Source organism: Eschrichtius robustus, chromosome 16, assembly GCF_028021215.1.
Source record: "Eschrichtius robustus isolate mEscRob2 chromosome 16, mEscRob2.pri, whole genome shotgun sequence".
NCBI lineage: Eukaryota > Metazoa > Chordata > Mammalia > Artiodactyla > Eschrichtiidae > Eschrichtius > Eschrichtius robustus.
This window is the reverse complement of record NC_090839.1, coordinates 9,028,667-9,042,605: the sequence shown is the minus strand read 5'-3', so window position 1 is coordinate 9,042,605 and position 13,939 is coordinate 9,028,667. Positions and strand designations below refer to the sequence as shown.

Genomic DNA, 13,939 nt, shown 5'->3' with positions numbered 1-13,939 from the left:
TTAAACAAAACATCAAATATTTAAACACATGCACACATGTTATCTGGATCATTCTTGTTGGAGAGTAGTCCAGATGCACTGGAGTTTCATTAAATTAATCCCCTGAAGACTAGAACCTATGTCCTGCTGGCTTCTTCCCAATGTGCCTGGAATAGAGCAGATTTATTCCCCCTGGACCTGACAATGTTATTCTTACATCAGTTCCAAATTGATCACATGCCTTAAAAAATAAAATCAGCTACGCTACCTACTTTAACATGAAGAGGGGAGATGATCTCAACTCTTAACTCACCTGAACTGCAGAAGCAGAGGGGATGATTGGATGATTGGCAAGCAGAGGGGATGCTCGGCAAGGGCAGGGCACCCACACCAGTGGGAAACGGATGATGCTCTGACAAAAGCCTCAAGAACTTTTGACGATGGTCACCTCGAGAATCAGGCTTGGCCCTGAGTGTGCAGCGGTGAACGAGGCAAATAAGCTCCAGCATTCATGGGGCTCATGTACAAATTGGGGAGAAAGGTTTCTAATGCTAGGTCTGTCCATTCTTGGCATCATTGCCTGTTAGGCCAGATCATCCTCTGCTGTGGGCACTGCCCTGTGCACTGTGGGGTGTTCAGCAGCGTCCCTCACTTCCGCCCACTAGGTGCCAGCAGCAACCCCGCCTCCCCAGTTGTGACAACCAAAACGCTCCCAGACATTGCAGATGTCCCCAGGGAACGAAATCACCCCAGCTGAGTCCTCAAGAAACATGTTGGGTGTCACTGGGGAGGAGCGGTAGGAGCCCACGTGTGTCTATAATTCAGTGTGTACTTGGGGGCTGGGACCCTCCTTAGGTAAACATTGTCTCTGCTGTTCTGTTTAAGCAAGATCCTATGTAAAGGGCTTCCCTGGTGGCGCAGTGGTTAAGAATCCACCTGCCAATGCAGGGGACACGGGTTCGAGCCCTGGTCTGGGAAGATCTCACATGCTGCGGAGCAGCTAAGCCCGTGCACCACAACTACTGAGCCTGTGCTCTAGAGCCCGCGAGCCACAACTACTGAACCCTCATGCCACAACTACTGAAGCCCACGCGCCTAGAGCCCATGCTCCACGACAAGAGAAGCCACCACCATGAGAAGCCCGCGCACCGCAACAAAGACCCAACACAGCCTAAATAAATTAATTAATTAAATAAATAAATTTTTTTTAAAAAGATCCTATGTAAAGTCATAGAATACAAAGCCATCAAGGAGAGAGAAGGGCATTTCCAGAGTCCTTGCTGAGTGCCCGGTGCTGGGCATGTGAAAATAAACACCAATAGCCTCCTTGCTCTTATAGAGCTTACCATCTGGGAGGTGGGATCAAGAATCACAATTTGGGGGCTTCCCTGGTGGCGCAGTGGTTGAGAGTCCGCCTGCCAATGCAGGGAACATGGGTTCAAGCCCTGGTCTGGGAAGATCCCACATGCCGCGGAGCAACTGGGCCCGTGAGCCACAGTTACTGAGCCTGCGCGTCTGGAGCCTGTGCTCCGAAACAAGAGAGGCCGCGATAGTGAGAGGCCCGCGCACCGCGATGAAGCGTGGCCCCCGCTTGCCACAACTAGAGGAAGCCCTCGCACAGAAACGAAGACCCAACACAGCCATAAATAAATAAAAATAAATAAATTAAAAAAAAAAAAGAATCACTATTTGGTTTGTCCAGTAGTATATGTGGGTAAAGTCCTATGGATCACAGAGAAAGGGAGACTCTATTTTGGGGTCTTGGAGAAGGTCTCAGGAAGGAAGTGGCACATAAAGTGGGCTCAGAATTTGAAATAGCCAATGTGTAAGTTACAATGGATTAAGTGCTTGACTATGAACATCAGTCCCAAATTTTACAGTATTGACCTTATCATCATGGATAATTAATGGACAGAATAAGAAAAGGAGATTGCCTTATACTTTGTCAAACAGAAAAAGAAATTATATTTTCCCATCGTAATTGTTAGAAGCCAAAGAGTATACCCACCGAGGAACAAAACAATGTTTATCATGCATAATGTTAGTACACAGCAAGACTAACCTGCACATATTGATAAAAATGTATCTAACTTGTAAAGTAACAGCTACTGCAAAACTGTGAAATGTACGTAGACTAATAGATATATCATGAAGCTCTCAGTTGTAAGTAACCCACCCCACGCTATCTTAAGCAGTAAAGGGAATTATTTGTTCGTGAAATTTCAAAGTGCAAAGACAGTCAAGCTTCAGGTGGAATTTGATCAAGGTGAGGGCTTTGGTTTGTTGCAGTTTTCTTGGCTTTGCACTCTTGTGTATGTTAGCTGAGTCTTCAGGCTGCCTTCCCTTATGCTAAAGAAATTGCTATTAGTGGTTCATGAGATTATACTCAAATATAGTACAGAAAAAAGGAAAAGGAGAGACCTTTACTTTCTTAACCATCAAATCAAACTGAGAAAGTCTATTACCTATTGGCTTACGTTAGGCCTGAATTACCTAAATAAGCCACTACGTGGAGGTGACTGATTGGCTTAGATAAGTCAGGGCCACACACAGCCCTGGTGACACCAATCCCACCCATACTTAATAGGTTAAGGGGCAACCACACTGTCTACTACTGTGTATCCCGGAACAATGATGACCTTTTCAGCATTGCCCAAGAATTAGCCAACCTCATTTTTAAATGTTTATAAGTAACAAAAAATTCACAAGACCTGGAAAGGCAACCAATGTCCTCCTTGAAACTCTGTCTTTAGGTACAACGGCTAATTCCCTTTATTATCTCCTAATAGACAGTCAAAGGTGTTAGAGGCTGCATACAAGAAGATTCTTTTCTAATAATTTGACCCAGGCCTAACCATCCTCCTCCAGGTCAGGAAGCTCTGGTTCTTTTTCTTGTTATGTCCCTAGGAAAAGACAAATGATCTTTTACACCAAAAAGCAAACTAACTAACCAATTAGCTGAACAAAAAGCTGCCTTTTTTGTTGTTGTTTAGGAAAAATATGCATATATTATTATTTTTTAGGAGAATCCAGCTTTCATGAAAGTGGTTTGGGAGCTGACAGAAAACTAACATCAGAAGACTTTAAAAGCAGAGGAAAATACATAAAACAGAAGAAAAAAGAAATGTCAGAAAGAATATCAAGGACAAGGCAGTGGATGTATTATGAGCTATATATCTGTGCTCCCCTTCGGAGAACATTAGATCCCCAGATACTGTTGTCCTCACCCACTGTCCTCTCCTGTGAGAATGACCAGTTCGGTACCATTGTGGGGATGGGGAGAATGCTGACATAGTGACCTCCAGACTTGTCCCGTTTACCCATCTCCTTTGTAGGGAGGGGCAGAGAAAAGATGACAAGCCTCGAAAAGACCAGCCCTAACCTTAAATCAAAGGATCAGAAAACCCTGGAGAATTTTCCATCAGATTTTTCAAACTGTCGATTCAAAAAGATCGAAGACCTCTGTATCTCCCAGAATTTGGGCCATTTCCAAGAACTGCTTATCCAGCTGTCCCATGCGGGTTTGGCCTCAGATCAGACTTGCTGTTTTAGATAAGTTGCCTCCTGTAAAAGCTAACCTAGTTAATTAAGAAACTGAAATAGGTCAGGATTTATTTGACGGAGTTACCGGAGTTATTTAGAAATGCTAATCCTTTTCATCATTAACTTTTTGTTTGTTTGTTTCTTGTAGTATAAAAATACTCATTCTGATAAGGGGATTTAAATGAATCCAGAAGGAATTGGTTGAGAATAATGCTAGGAGCCCGATGGATTTTTTTTTTTTTTTTCAGCCAACACTTGAAAGAGTAAATACTAAACATCCCGAGAAATCCAGCTTCAAAATGTGGCTCTTCATGACGACGTCTTTGTTCTTGTAATACTAATAAGAGGGAACATACATTGAGTGCTTATTATGGCCAGGCATTCTGAGTTCTTTCCAGTTATCTCAATTCTCACAGTCATCTTTGAGGGAGGTACTACTATTATCTCCAATTTATAGATGGAGACATTGAGACCCACAGAGGCTGGGCGTTTGCTCCAGATGACAATGTAATACGTGCAGAGGTGGCATTTGCACCCGGGCAGGCTTGCTCCAGACCTTGTGCCCTTCAATTCCGTGTCGTAACACCTGTGAGGGTGCTGTGTGCGCTTTCTTCTCTAGTTCTCCCCTAACAACACCAAGCGTTCCCCATAGAGCCCCCGCTTCACTGACAACTAGAAAGAGGACGAGTTGTTGCCAATTCGCGGTGCTGCCGCTGACCTGGGCTTTACGGCACTTCTCAGCTATTGACATTTGAGACAGACTACTTCTTTGTCGTGAGGGCTGTCCTGTGCATGGCGGGGTGTTCAGCGGCACCCCTGGCCTCTCCACCCGCCTCCGCAGTCGCCAGTAGCACCTTGTCTCCAGTCATAACAAGCAAAGGTGTCTCCAGACATTGTCCAAATGCACAAACATGCTCCGGGTTGAGAACCACTGGGTTGGAGGGTGACGGTGACCCAGTTGGCTCCTGGGGCCACGTGTTCTTCTATAGAAACCAGAAACTAGTTAAACTATAGAAACTAATAAACTCATTCACCTTGAAGTGCAAAGGTGAGATAAGAGAATAAGTCTTTATATTTTTACAGGGGATGAGTTCTTGATTTGCCTCATTGTCAAATGAACAAAAGTCAAATTGGAGTGTTTGAGGCAAGGAGAAGCAGCCTGGAAACCCTGCTCACCTCCTAGGAATGGGGGGGAAGTTCTATACCCCGTGGTCCTCACAGCCAGACTGGTCACAGTGATCATACTGGCGGAGAATCCAACAGGAAGAGGAAGAATTGGAAGGTCCAGTATCTGAGCCATTAATCATAGAATTGAAGAATACCAGGGCAAGGAAATCCTTGTCTGACTGAGTCACTGCTCATAAGACGTGAAAGGTCTTTCCACCTTGGACTCCTGTGATTCTAGAGATAGCAGACTTTTCACTAGAAAAGCAAAGGCCAGCTCGCTTTCTGACAGTGCCAATTTGCTTCTCTGAAGGAACAGTGAGCTTTCTTCTCTCTCTCTTTCTTTCTTAATGGGAAGTGGTCACAGCCATGAACTTAGCAAAAGAAGCAGGTTAAAATTTGTCCGTTCTTGGCTAATGCAGTTAGACGTTTTCGAGAAAAAGGCAATGAGAAGTGGTCATTATCCATTATCTGCATGAAATATTTCAGAGAAAGAAGCAGCATTTGCCAAAAAAAAGAAAAGATGTTTGACTTCAAGCCAGGCAAGAGGGAAACAAGATCACCTTCTAGCTCTGTGGGATGGCTGCACTAATGATGTTATTTCAAGTAAAATGGGAATATACGTCTGAAAAAATACAGATGGTGCATTGGCTTCGTATACTTTCTGAAGGTCGTTCTGGATAATGATTCACTGTCCCTTTTCTTGGCAAAAAAACCCCCACAAAAACCCTCCAAACTTTATAGTCTTAGAAAGAACTATAGACGTGTGGGTGTATTTATGTAGCCCTATGTGGGGAAAAATGTATAGAAAATCAGTATGTACATTTTGCTGAAAACAGTTGCTACCACTTGAAAAGTCAAAGCCTAGAACTCTTATTTTGATAGGAAAGTCTCAGTTCTATTGTGTAGTCTCTTTGTCCCTGTTTCATTTCACTTTTCCCTATCCCCTGCTCCTGATTTATGCTCTCTTGGTGTGAGGATAATATAAGGATAATGATTTCTAAACTGGAACTACCAGAAATCTTATGAAATGGCCCCCTTCTCACCCTTCCCCATGAATATTTTCTCACTCTGCTTTTTAAAATTGTCACCAGGACATTTCCCAATAATAACACATGCCAGACTGAAATTCTAGGTAGTTGAATATAAAGCATTTTTTCTAGGAGACCTTCTGCTTTGACCATTAGTCATCTCTCTCATTGCAAAGCCCAAGGCCTCCAACAAAGACCTTTTTTCTGGAATGGTGGGTGGTTTTATTTCTTGAAGATTGCAGACATTATCATTATGGGTAATAACCTAATAACTTGCCATTTGATGTTTGCACATCACTTCTACGGAAGTTCCCAGCACACATACCACTGGCTCCTTGTATGAATGATTTAATATTAAGTAACAAACCCCAAACTGGATAGAGCTCTCTTCTTATGCATGACACTTACAAATCTGGTTCATATCTAATGCAAATATCATCAAAAGCGGTTGGCTTGGAACAGGATTTAGGGATAACAAAGAATGCCAAAGCCAACTGATTTCAACCGTCTGCGGGTTCAGATTGGCAGTCAGGATGTGCAGTGTTTATAAAGAGTCTACAACAGGACTGAGAGTCAGGAGGTAGTCCTACAGCCTTGGTGTGTTACGTACTTTATCACATTTGATATTCCTAACTATCCTATGAAGGAAATACTAGTAGTATTCTTATTTTACGGATGAGAAAACTGAGCCTCTGTAAGTTTCAGCAATTCTCCTGCGATCACATTTAAACAGAAACTGGCAGATTTTTTTTTTTTAATTTATTTATTTATTTCTGGCTGTGTTGGGTCTTCGTTTCTGTGCGAGGGCTTTCTCTAGTTGTGGCAAGCGGGGCCACTCTTCATCGCGGTGCGCGGGCCTCTCACTATCGCGGCCTCTCTTGTTGCGGAGCACAGGCTCCAGACGTGCAGGCTCAGTAGTTGTGGCTCACGGGCCTAGTTGCTCCGCGGCATGTGGGATCTTCCCACACCAGGGCTCGAACCTGTGTCCCCTGCATTGGCAGGCAGATTCTCAACCACTGCGCCACCAGGGAAGCCCAAACTGGCAGATTTGAACTGAGGCCTGCCTGATCCCATGGCCCGTGGGCCAGCCTATCTCTTCAGTAACTGATCAGTCTTTGAATCAGTGACTTTTATTTTTCTCTTGCTCGGCGTTTCCCAGTATAGCTGGAAGCAATTGTCTAAGCCAAAGGTATTTCATCTTTTGGTCCCTGCAGAGGAGAGGGGCTGGAACTCTCGAAGTTGTATTCTCTTCCCAAAGCTGGTACCCACATACACGTAGGAACATAGGCAGAGAGGAGTAGCTTACCAAATCTCTTGCTCCTAATTAACAGTTTCGCCATTTACAGCAGGGCGTCTCAAACTTTCTTGAGCCTATGAGTCCCCCCGGGGATCTTGTTAAATGATTCCTATGCGATAGGCCTTGGATGGAGCTGAAAGTCTGCATTTCTAACAAGTTCCCAAGTGCTGCTGCTGTTGATCCAAGGACCATCCTTTGAGTAGCAAGGGTTTATGATACACTTTCTCTTCCATTTCCTCCTTTGTCCTAACAGAATCCTGTGAGGTAGGTAGGCTTAGGATGGTCACTCCTATTTGGGACTGACAGATGAGAATCAAGGTCAAAGAGGTGGTATGAGAAAGCAACAGAAGAGCATGTCAGGTCTTCAAACTCTGCCTCCACTGATTCCTTTGGTTTAGAGCTTGCAAATGGATGGATACCAGACGTATTTGGTTTCTTCTACATGGTTTGGCCAAACAAAGCTTCTGGCAACCCTAGACCCCGTGATTGTTCCTTGAGTAGCAGCTGTACTCTTTCAATGTGGCATGGACTTTCCAGCTATCCACAGCTCCTCTGTGTCTATCCAGCTGGATGCCAGCACTACTTAGGAACTCAGGATTGTTTTCTTCCCATCTGTCCTACTTTGCCATTTAAGTTACCTGCATTCCTCCAGTAATGCATGACCTTAACATGACCTTTTCCTCCCTAATCCCAGTGTCCAACTTCTCTCTGTAACTCAGGTCTCTACTCTCCTGGGCCTTTGGGGAGCCACTGTGATGGAAGTCCCAGGGAAAACTCTACTAAAGTATGTGGCATGTGATAGCTGCAGAATAAATATTTCTTGATTAAATGAATAAACAGATGAACCGCAAAAGGATGACCGAGTATCCACTTTCCCTGATTTAAACTAACTTAGTCCTTTTTTGCTGATGACCAAGATGTGGAGAAAGTCACAGAGCATGGTTAGGAAACAGCTTTACAGTCCAAAGAGCTGTGAGGATAGCCCAAGAAAGTGCCTACAACAAGAATATATTAAGTAAATGGACTTTTTTTTTCATGCAGACCACACCCAATATGTATCCATCGTACATATAAAACATTCCAATTTACTGAACATCTGCAGGAAATAATAAGAGGGATGTTGTTTTGATCACCTTCAGAAAGCTCTCCATCCATCTCTACAGAGCACTTCTGGGCCCAGGAGAAGCCTCATGTCATTAAACCACTCCATCTTCAACATTCCCTTAAACAAAGAATTCTATGTGTTTGGTTCTGACATTCAGATAGAGGAAGGAACCAGCCCTTCTCTCTTGAGCTGCGTGTACAAGTCACGCTTATGTTAGTGAGTTCTATGTGGTGTGGCAGGAATAAAAATCTATATGAAAATTGAATTGAGAATGTCTCTTTTTAGAAATGTGCCTGAGCTTAGATTTCTCCAGACGGCAGGGAGGCTGAGCCTTGGCTCATGGTACCTGGAGTCTCTGTAAAGTCAGGTCTTTGCTCAGGAAGGGAGCCGGGGATCCCACAGCCCCGTAGCCTACTACCTCCTGGAACACAAAGCAGACAGAGCCCCTCAACACAGCCCTGCGAGGGGCCCTTGCTCTGGACCCAGTCACCACTGAAAGGTAGCTCAGCCTCCTTGAACAAGAAATCCTCTATCTCTTTCCTCAGCCTGCCAACAAGAGTGCCAATTAGTGCCAATAATAATATACATATTAACAGATTTCTAGACCACAGTCACCAAAACACTAGAGACTCATGACAGGAGGACCTTCCTCCGTGTCATCACTTATCGTACCTACTGGGTACACGGTGAGAAATTCTTGCGATCCCCTCATTTACATCTGCCCTGCACACTGTGGAATCTTCATGTGATTTTAAACTGTCATTTAGTGGGGTAGATTGGCGAAAACGATCCTGTCACCACCGGATATGTTTTTAAATGAGGTCTTGATTGAATTCTGGTTTCATTTTTAAAAATCAACCTTCTTGAGTTTTATATTCTTCTCGGGTTATGACTCTTCCACCTCTGCTGCCACTTTAAAAACTGTCAGTGCTTTTACTGTAAACACTCTATTGTGGATTTTCAAGGCAACTACAAACATGGATGCCTAGCAAAAATCTGATATTTACATCATACCACCCATGAATTATTTTGCACAATTTCATTTAAACCATTGTGACCACAGGTTTTTGGAACAATTGAGGTGGTAGTGTTTTTAATGGTTTCCTTTTTCTTTTAACCTTTAAGAGGAAATTTCTAAAGTTTGAGGATTTGTTTCAGCATTTACCCATATAATGATAGGGTAAAAGGTTTGCAGCATATATAGTATATTTTTCTAATGACATTTCTCCTTTTTAAAATCAAGCATTTGGGATAAGACTACCCTAATATTAATATTTGTGTAATATACATCATGGAACAGCTAATGAGCTTTATCCATGACAAAATTCATCCACACTTTCAAAGTAGCGTGAATCTTTTTTGAATCAAAATCTGCTCACATTGAGTGTATTTCCTGATGCTTTGCAGTCTTGATGCTTATTTGTGGTCTTCATACTTAAAAACTTTAAATCCACAGCTCAGGGATTTCTGGCAACAAGAATGTTGGTCGTTGGATTGCTCTGAAAAGATGATTTGTGGGGTTGCTCTGATTTTATCATTGAGAAAAGTTGATCAGGATGGTTGTAATTCACATCTGATCTAGATCAGGGGTGGGGTGGGGAGATGTACCCATCACAGGTGCCGACTGCACTGTTGCAACTGGACCAATCCCCTGTCGTTGTACGATCTATTTGTCCACTCACTCAGATAACTTGTGGACATCTTTCTGCGCCGGGACACTATCTGAGTGCTGGGAGAAGCAAGGTCTCTGCCTTCAAGGGGACAGACATTTTACCTTTACATTTAGTGGGAGGACACAATCAATCCATAAACACACAAGATGATTTCAGAGTATGGTCAGTGCCATAGTGCTTTCAGTAAGTAGGTTGATGTGATCTACAGTTACACAGAGAAGGGACAACTGGTCAGGAAGAGGCCATTTGAGCTGAATTCTAAAGCATGAAAAGGAACCAACTTCCAAAGAGGAAGAGCCTTCCAAGCAGAGAAATCTGCAATTGCGAAGAACCACAGTCAAGGAAAGGATTGGCAGACGCAAGAAGGAACCAGTAGGTTGTTGTACCATGGGTGTGGAGGGCAGGGCGAGAGTACTGGGCGATAAAGCAAAAAGGCAGAAGCCAAATCCTGCCAACTCTTACAGACCAGGTGAAGGGTTTGAATTTTATGATAATTTATTTCTATTTGTGCAGCAGAAACACACTGCAGGAGTTAAAACAGTGAGTCGCCAGCCAGCATCTTTAATAAAGAATATTCTAGCAGTTAGTTCTCTGGAAAACAGACTGGAGGAAGTGGAAGCAGGAAGCCCATTTAGTCACGTGAGTGAACAGCAGTGGCGACACAGAGCAGTGGCTGTGGAGTAGAAGAGAGATGGTCTCTTGACCGTAGAACTTTTAGACATGGAACTGAGTTTGCCCATGAATTACCTGTCCTGGGAGGGGAGAAGCTTCCTGTGGCCACAGTCAGGCGGTGGTAAGGGATGAAATTAGACATTTAGGTTGGACAGGGAGATGTTTGCCACCATGAAGTTTGATCTTCAACCCAAAGTCAACAGGGAGGTTCTGCAGAGGACACTCCTTTCTCCTTGTGCCTCGGTGCAATTGTGATCATTTTCTTTTGCTAAATAAGTATTCATAGGAAATAAACTTGCCACTCATCCACTTTACCAAGATTTACACATGATGCAATCTTACTGAACAAATCATCAATAGAGAGAGAGACAGATACTCATTATACACACAGATCACTCATATTCTGGCTGTCTTCCCTCTCTCTCCCCTCAGCTGCCGGTGGCAAACAAAATCACTTAAGTGAACAGTTTTAAATGTATAATATTAAAATGTGTTTTTTAAAACTCCTTGGAACCCACAGCCATTGTTAAAATACACTCACTCTGATGGATGCTTTGGCATTTTTTTTTATGAGGCTTTTCAATGCGTTACTTTATCGGGTGCATGAGATTTAGTCTGTTCTGCAGAAGAAAACAGACAAAAAGGGTCTCTCAGCGCGAGTTACTCTTCTGTAAAGGTTATAGTAAACATGTCAATGCCTAATTAAGCAGAAAATTTTATCTGTATTGTGGGGGAGGCATTTGCTGTCTTCGACTTTTCTTCTGGGGAATCCATTTAGAAGGACAAAGTAGATTGTGAAGTTGAGCTGGTCCGGAAAGCTCAGCTTCCAAATGTCAGCATTAAAAAAGAACACTTCTTTTCTCCTTGTGTGAAAATGACTATATTGGCTGGGCAGATTGTCTGTGGTGTGTGCGTGTGTGTGTGTGTGCGTGCGTGCGTGTGCGCCTGCATATGCAAGCATGCATGTGTGTTTCATCAACACACATACAATGTAACATGAATTATTTCCCAACTGCCTACTAAGTATCAGGCCCTGTGCTAGGCACTGAAAATAGTGAGATGAATAAAACCTGGCAACATGTTAACCAACCGTAGTGAGCAAAAGCCTTCTTTTTGCCCCCTAGATTTCTTCACCTGCTTTGTGTGCAGGTGTATGTGTTCTTTGTTTCAGTGATCATATCACCCATAGGTGTGGTGACTATATAGCTTAGCCTGGAACAGTCCTGGCTAATATTATCATCCCAATGTATGAGTAATAAAGCCCTTTTAATTCTCAAAAGTAACCCTGTTTTTAATTGGTAAAATTTGCCTGATTCTTTGGAGTATTTTGCTTGGCTCTGTAACAAGTCATTTATTAATTTTGTTAATAGACCTTTTCCTTCATCTTAATGGTGTGGCTATTTCCACAAACATACAAACTAGTCCAGGAAAAAGAAAACACGATGAGGATGGGGTCGGGGGTGGGATGTGATCTGATTCAGTTATTCTAAGCTAGGGTTTTCTTGCAAGTAGTGACCACTTATTAACGACTGTTTGCCTAGATTGAGAAGCTTCTTTTTCTTCAAATCAGTTTATGGAACTAGAGACCAGCAACCCCAGTTTAATGAAAAATCCGCTTGTCAACCTGCTAGGAAAGCAAAAACACAACACCAATAACAACAACAAAAAAATGCAACACAACCACAAAACCACTGGCGAGGCTGAGTATTTACATTTCATTTTGTTTTACGCTATCACGCCCTTAAAATTGTGGGCTCTCGTCCACAGTATTCCTACAGCTCTCCCCTCCGAGGTGGTTATATATTTGGTGACATTTCAAGGAAACCCCATGGCTTGACCTTTAACCTTTGGGTCTCTGCAAAGTTTTCCTATTTATTAGATTGGTACTAAAAAGAGAGTGAAACCTAGTGGTTAAGACCATGGATTCTCTCATCGCACAGGCTGGGTTCAGGCACGACCCTGCAATGCTAACTGTGTGGCCTTGGGAAAAATTTCTCAAACTCAGAGCCTCAGTTTCCGCATCTGTGAAATGAAAATAATAATAGTTTCTACTTCGTGTGGATATTAGATAAAATGAAAGAATGTATTTGCAATAGTTAGCACAGGTCCTAGGAGATAATAATTAATAAATATTCTTCATCTTCAGTGTGGTATATATACATATATGTGCAGATATAAATATATATATATATACACATACATATATAATGGAATACTACTCGGCCACAAAAAAAGAATGAAATATTGCCGTTTGCAGCAACATGGGTGGACCGAGAGATTATCATACTAAGTGAAGTAAGTCAAACAGAGAAAGACAAATATTACAGGGTATCATTTATATGTGGAATCTAAAAAGCAATACAAATGAACTTATTTACAAAACAGAAACAGACTCACAGACATAGAAAACAAATTTATGGTTACCAAAGGGGAGGCAGGGGAGGGATAAATTAGGGGTATGGGATTAACAGATACACACTACTGTATATAAAATAGGTAACCAATAAGGATTTACTGTATAGCACAGGGAACTATATTCAATATCTTATAAAAGCCTATAATGGAAAAGAATCGGAAAAGATGTACATATAAATATGTGTATAACTGAATCACTTTGCTGTACACCAGAAACTAATACATTATTGTAAATCAGCTACAGTTCAAGTTTTAAAATACCCTACTTTTGGAAAATAAATAAGTAAATAAAAATCTGAAAAAAAAAATATTCTTCATTTTCAGTCTTTGGAGCCCTTGGAGTTCCTGACTGCAGGTGACTTACTCCTAATAATCCCCCTTCTCTCCTCTCTGCCTGCCTGTCGGGAGAGACCTCCAATGCTTGATCACCCCTTTTTCAAGTATTATACCTGGCGAATGGAAGTAACAGCATTGCCCTAGGGTTTCTCCCAAGTACCCACCCGCACTGAGAGGGGAGGTAGGACCTCGTAAGGAAAATACTGCATTGAGATCATGCAGCCCTTACACATCTAAGACTGAATCTCCCTTGCTTTGGTACTTCTTTGGTTGCATTTTATCCACGTGGCCCTGAAAAGGCCAGGTGAAGAAAATGAGCACGTGAGCATAAATGGTCACATTCCTCATCTCCATTGATGGGTATCTGCCCATTAATTCCCTTTGCACCCGCTCTCTCATGCCTTCATTTTCCCTATGCAATTACTGGTCCTAAATCCTTTCAGAGAAGGGAAAGCATGCATCCCCAATAGCGTTTTGCATCTACAAATCAAATGTATAATTGGCATCTCATGACGGGTACCCACAAATCACAGTGCATTAGAAATTACAGGCACAAGATCGAGAGGGCATTTTCAGCCTTGTCTGAAAAGGTCTTCATAAACCTGTTGGAGAATAATAGGATACTTCCCAAATCTCCCATTCTAACACCATTTGCTGTTATTTTAAAATCATTATATTTGCTGAGCTTACATAATTTTTCAGCTATCAGTGGAAGATTTTATTT

General features: G+C 42.4%; 1 protein-coding gene across 1 annotated transcript in view; it reads left to right on the top strand.

Annotated features, from left to right (window-relative positions):
• The window catches only part of TSHZ2 (teashirt zinc finger homeobox 2), a 265,595-nt gene that overhangs the window by 246,136 nt on the left and 5,520 nt on the right, over positions 1-13,939 (top strand). The gene's annotated exons all lie outside the window — the stretch shown is intronic.